This window comes from Montipora foliosa, chromosome 8 (genome assembly GCF_036669935.1).
Source record: "Montipora foliosa isolate CH-2021 chromosome 8, ASM3666993v2, whole genome shotgun sequence".
NCBI lineage: Eukaryota > Metazoa > Cnidaria > Anthozoa > Scleractinia > Acroporidae > Montipora > Montipora foliosa.
In genome coordinates, this window is record NC_090876.1 from 33,436,613 (window position 1) to 33,441,612 (window position 5,000).

General features: G+C 44.8%; 1 pseudogene; it reads left to right on the forward strand.

The window, feature by feature from the left end:
• The first annotated feature begins 1,250 nt into the window (after positions 1-1,250).
• Positions 1,251-5,000, forward strand: part of LOC137968659 (uncharacterized) — a 9,453-nt pseudogene continuing 5,703 nt past the window's right edge.

A 5,000-nucleotide genomic window follows, 5' to 3' on the forward strand; every position in this document is an offset into this window, starting at 1 on the left:
ACCAAGGAATTGACAAGTCCTTATAGCAGGCTTCGGTCAACGTTCTTTTGGTCTGGTCTGACTGAACAGACAGAGCGGAATACCTCCACTCTAAGTAAAACTGAGAAAAAAATTACGCCAACCTAACCCACCACTCACTACCTGCGACATGACACCCGCCACCCACCCTCATCCAACACTGATTTTGAGAAAAATGCCTTCTATGGACTGGGTTGTCTGGTTTGTTTGCGTTTTTTTGTTTGGAATTTTGTGAATTCAAGTTAGCGTTTTGTGGAATTCAAGTTTGCGTTTTTCAGAATTTAAGTTTGCATCGAAAGAATCAAGTTTGCGCTTTTGAGAACTCAGTTTAAGTTTGCACCGAAAGAATCAAGTTTGCGTTTCAAAATAATTAAGTTTGCATCGAAAGAATAAAGTTGTAAATCCGTTGCAAAACATCAGAGTTCTTAGCATTGCAGGTAGAGGGAAATTACTTTGTTTCTTACATGTTTTAGTATGCCTCTGCATTTGTACGTTAACCAAGTCTTTCATATCATCCGATAATCATCATTTGCGCATGTGACACACTTATCAACGCAATTTACAATTTCTTTATTGGGTGTCCGTCTTTTCATACTGTGGTGCAATGTTAACGGAAAGGAGCAACTATAGAATTCAGGGCCACTCAGGGCCAGCTCATGCAAATTAGTCAGAAGATTCTGAAGAACGAGATAACAATAGCAGCTTTTGTAATAATGGTTTTCCTTTGGGCGGTTCCGCTCAAAGGGATTAATTGACAACCGCACGAGACACATCTCCTATTCACAGGCGTTAATTATGCAGTATTGTGTTTCAGTTTTTCTATCACTCCCGAAGCGGGCACATTGTTTTCTTAACTCGTGTAGTTTTTCTATCACAGTTATGGGTAGAACTCGTCGTTGTACTGGCTGCAAGACGCCACTCTTAGAACATACATTTGCTCTGGGCCATATTCAGAACATATTCATGTTGACCCTGTTGTTGAAGAAGACACCGCCCTTCCTTCGCAGTCCATTCCAGTCGAGGATGCACCACCCGAATCTATCGAGGCCACTCTTACTTCTTTGTTAGGGGCGGTAAAATCGCTTACAACTGGGCTACAGGAAGTCCAGGCCGATAATCAGCAACTGCGTACCTTCCTTATTAACCAGTCGCCGCTAAGGCAAGTTCCCGTTCCATCTACATGCACTGGCGGGGCAACGGCTTCGGGAATTAATTTGCCAGAGTTGCGTGCAATGCAAGACTTGTCACAACAAGCCAATCGACGCGTCGCTCAGCTTGGGTTGGTGGATTCAAGCGATAGTGACTCCGACCACGACGAAGTCGAGCCGTCCGTGCACGTCCGCGCTAAAGACAAAAGTGCGTCGAATGTTGGTGGTAAGTCTTTGAAATCCGGGAAGGAGTCTAAAATTACGACTACCGTCCTTTTTCTCAGTTATGGCCGTATAGCTTCCTCAGTCTCACGAATGCTCGTCGTGATATAAAATATGATGACCTCACGTTAGAGGAGTTCGTTGCGGGCTACGGGCAAATCCTCCAGTCCCCCGACATCGAGGAGATCGAGCGTTCCGCTCGGCTTAAGCATTTGGTGTCCCTCATGTATTTTGCTCAGCAGTACGAGTGGCCAGCCGTGGTCAGTTTGCACGGGGCTGTTCTTCTAGAGATCGAGCGAGGCCTCCTCAAGTGGGGCGATTCTTTGTTTCATCTAGAAAGCCGTGCGCTCTACGGGCATCCCAAGACGCCCAAATCGTCTACCAGTGGAGGCTCTTCAACGTCTTCCACGACAGTCTTGTATTGTCGAGACTTTCAACGGCAACAATGTTTTTTTAATCAAGCCCATTTTGGCTATCTTCGCGGCGAACGAAAGTGGCTGCGGCATATTTGCTCCAACTGCTGGGTGCAATCAAGAAAACAAGAGCACCATCGCACCGGTTCGTGCGAATGTCCCTTTGCTTCTGCCAGTTCGGCGACAAAAAACTAACTACAAGGGGTTGCCAAAAAAAAGGAGCCCCGCTTTCTGAAACTAAAATAGATAAATAAAAGTCATACTTCTTATTTTTTATTTGATAATGATAGGAAAACACTCTGACACGATCGAAATTTGCTTAAAACTGTCGTAAGCACACAAAAGTTAATAGGCAACAGGATATCCATGGCTTCTGATAACTTTTCGACAGCGCCTTGGTTTACTTTCTACAAGTTTATGAAGGTAGTCGTCGCTGAGACTCTCCCATGCCCCTTTCAAACACTCGAACAGTTGTCCCTCACTTTGGCATGTACGTTTATTCACCTTTCAGTTAAGCTCTGCCCACAAATTTTCAATTGGCTATAAGTCTGGGCTTTGTGGTGGCCAAAAAAAGCACTTCAATGTGTTGATTCTTGAGATATTTGTCACGATATTGGCTGTGTGTTTGGGATCATTGTCATGCTAAAAAATGAAGTTATCTCCGTGATGACGTCGGGCTGATGGTCTCATTTGACGGATTAATATTTGACGATATCTTTCTTTTGTTAACATTCCTTTTATTTGATGAAATGCTCCAACTCCGTTCCACGAGAAACATTCCCATACTATAATATTTTTCAAGCGCTTTAAAGTTCCTTGCAAACATCGAGGTGGAAACTGTTGCTTTCAAAGACGCCAGACATAAGATTGATTTTGGCAGCGGAGGACAAATGGTGATTCATCGGACCAGGCCGCCTTCTTCCATTGATCGACTCTCCAGTGACAATTGCGTTTAGCAAATTTTACCCACTTACGCCGATTTACACTGGTCACAAAAGGTTTTCTTGTTTTGAGACACTTCTTATAATTCCTTTCATGAAGACCGCGCTACGCTGTTCGACGCAATATTTGGGTAGATGTGCGGTCTTTCAGTGACTCTGAGATGTCAGCCGTGCTTCGACAGACCTCGGAGGGATCACGTTGTCTCATAGCCTCTTTGATTAAAAGCCGATCTTCTCGAACTGTTGTGTTTCGTGATCGTCTAGACCCAGGTTTTCTCTCTCCACCATCTCCTTTCCTCTAACGTGAACTGAGCTTCTTTGAGCAGGAATAGCTGAGACCATATTCGTCCGCCACTTGCCGAGCATTCCATCCAGCACAAAGGGATCCCAGAATCTGCTGATTTCTTGCAAACTTGTTCTTGGCCTTCTCTTGCTGTTGTTGTTTCTTTCCATAACTACGAAAATGATTATAACAAAACTGACAAAATTTCAACTTTATTCAATACGAAAATTGTGCGCAACGAATTTGAGATACTTTTTCACACTTGTACCGTCCTCGCGCATGTCCCTTTAGCTTTTTAACATTAGAAACCCTCTTTTTCATGGGGGCTCCTTTTTTTTGGCAACCCCATATACCTCGAACACCTTCGTCCGCCGTGCAAAGTCCGCGGATGACCGTGTTCCTTGTATTTCCGAGGAGATTAAACCTGACATTTTATCTTCCAAACTTGCTAGTTTTCATGATGCAGTGGTTCCCTTTGATTGTAACGAGTCTGTTTGCGGTTCAAGTTCTAGTTTACAGTCGCGTTTTTCACCATATTTTTCGCCTCGTGCGGTTTGTTATTCTTATCAAAATGTTCATGATTTTGTGACTCGAACTGGTGAGCCCAATTATTTAGTTGCTAGGGTTCCTGTACCCTCCGCTTTACATATTTCTAAATAGCGCGCACTACTTCAAGATTATGAGGACAGTGTTGTTTGTGATTTTTTAGAGTTTGGCTGGCCAGTTGGCTTTATGCCCACCAATTTACCCAATTTACCGCATTCATCGCGGTGCACTCCTATTTCCGGAACAAGTTAGCGCCTATTTAGCTAAGGAAATTTCTCTCGGCAGGGTTGCCGGTCCTTTTGACGACGTGCCCTTTACCGATGGCTTTGTAGTTTCGCCTCTTAATACTGTAGCTAAACGAGATTCGGATGAACGCCGCGTTATCGTCGATTTAAGCTGGCCCTGTGGCAACTCAGTTAACGACGGAATTCCACGCGACTCTTTCCTGGGCGAGCCCATTTCTTTGATGTATCCGACCCTCGACTCGATTGTGGATGCCGTGATTTCTCTGGCTCGGGGTTGTTTGCTCTACAAACGCGATCTCAAAAAAGCGTATCGTCAGTTTCCTGTCGACCCCAAGGATTATCATTTACTGGGGTACACCTGGGACAATCAGTTTTATTTTGACCCGGTCCTCACCATGGGCTTACGTTTTGCGGCTATGGCCTGTCAACGCTCTACCTCAGCTGTATCTTGGATTTCTCTACAGCAGGGGCCCTCTTTGTTCAATTATCTGGATGATTTTATCGGAGTCTCTCCTCCCAGTACGGCCACTACGGATTTTCAAGCGCTAGGAGATTTGTTAACTTCGCTCGGGCTTCAAGAGTCTAGCGAAAAATCTTGTTCACCTTCGCCTGTGATGATTTGTTTGGGCGTTCAACTAGACACGAACAATTTTACGCTGTCGGTCAGTTCCGAGCGTCTCTGTGAGATTGAGCAATTGTTGGAACAGTGGTTCACTAAGCGCACTGCCACCAAATCGGCTCTGCAGTTTCTCGTGGGCAAATTAGTGTTCGTTTCAAAGTGCGTTCGTCAAAGTCGAGTTTTTATCGCCCGAATACTTGCTCTACTTGGTAAACTGAGGCATAATCATCATCACGCTAACTTAACCGCAGAATTTCGGAAAGACTTAGTATGGTGGCGCCGATTCTTGCGGGAGTACAATGGCGTATCTATGATTAACATTGCCAAGTGGACTTCTCCGGATGAGGTGTTTTCGACCGATGCGTGTCTTGCTGGCTGTGGCGGTGTGTGTGACGATCTGTACTTCCATAGGGTTTTTTTGCCTTTTATTTTTGAACAGAATCTTGACATCAGTTCTTTGGAACTTTTAACAATCGTGGTTGCCTTGAGATTATGGGGAGCGCGTTGGACAGGACTTCGCATCACTGTTCGCTGTTATAACGAAGCGGCCGTAACTGTGGTGAAT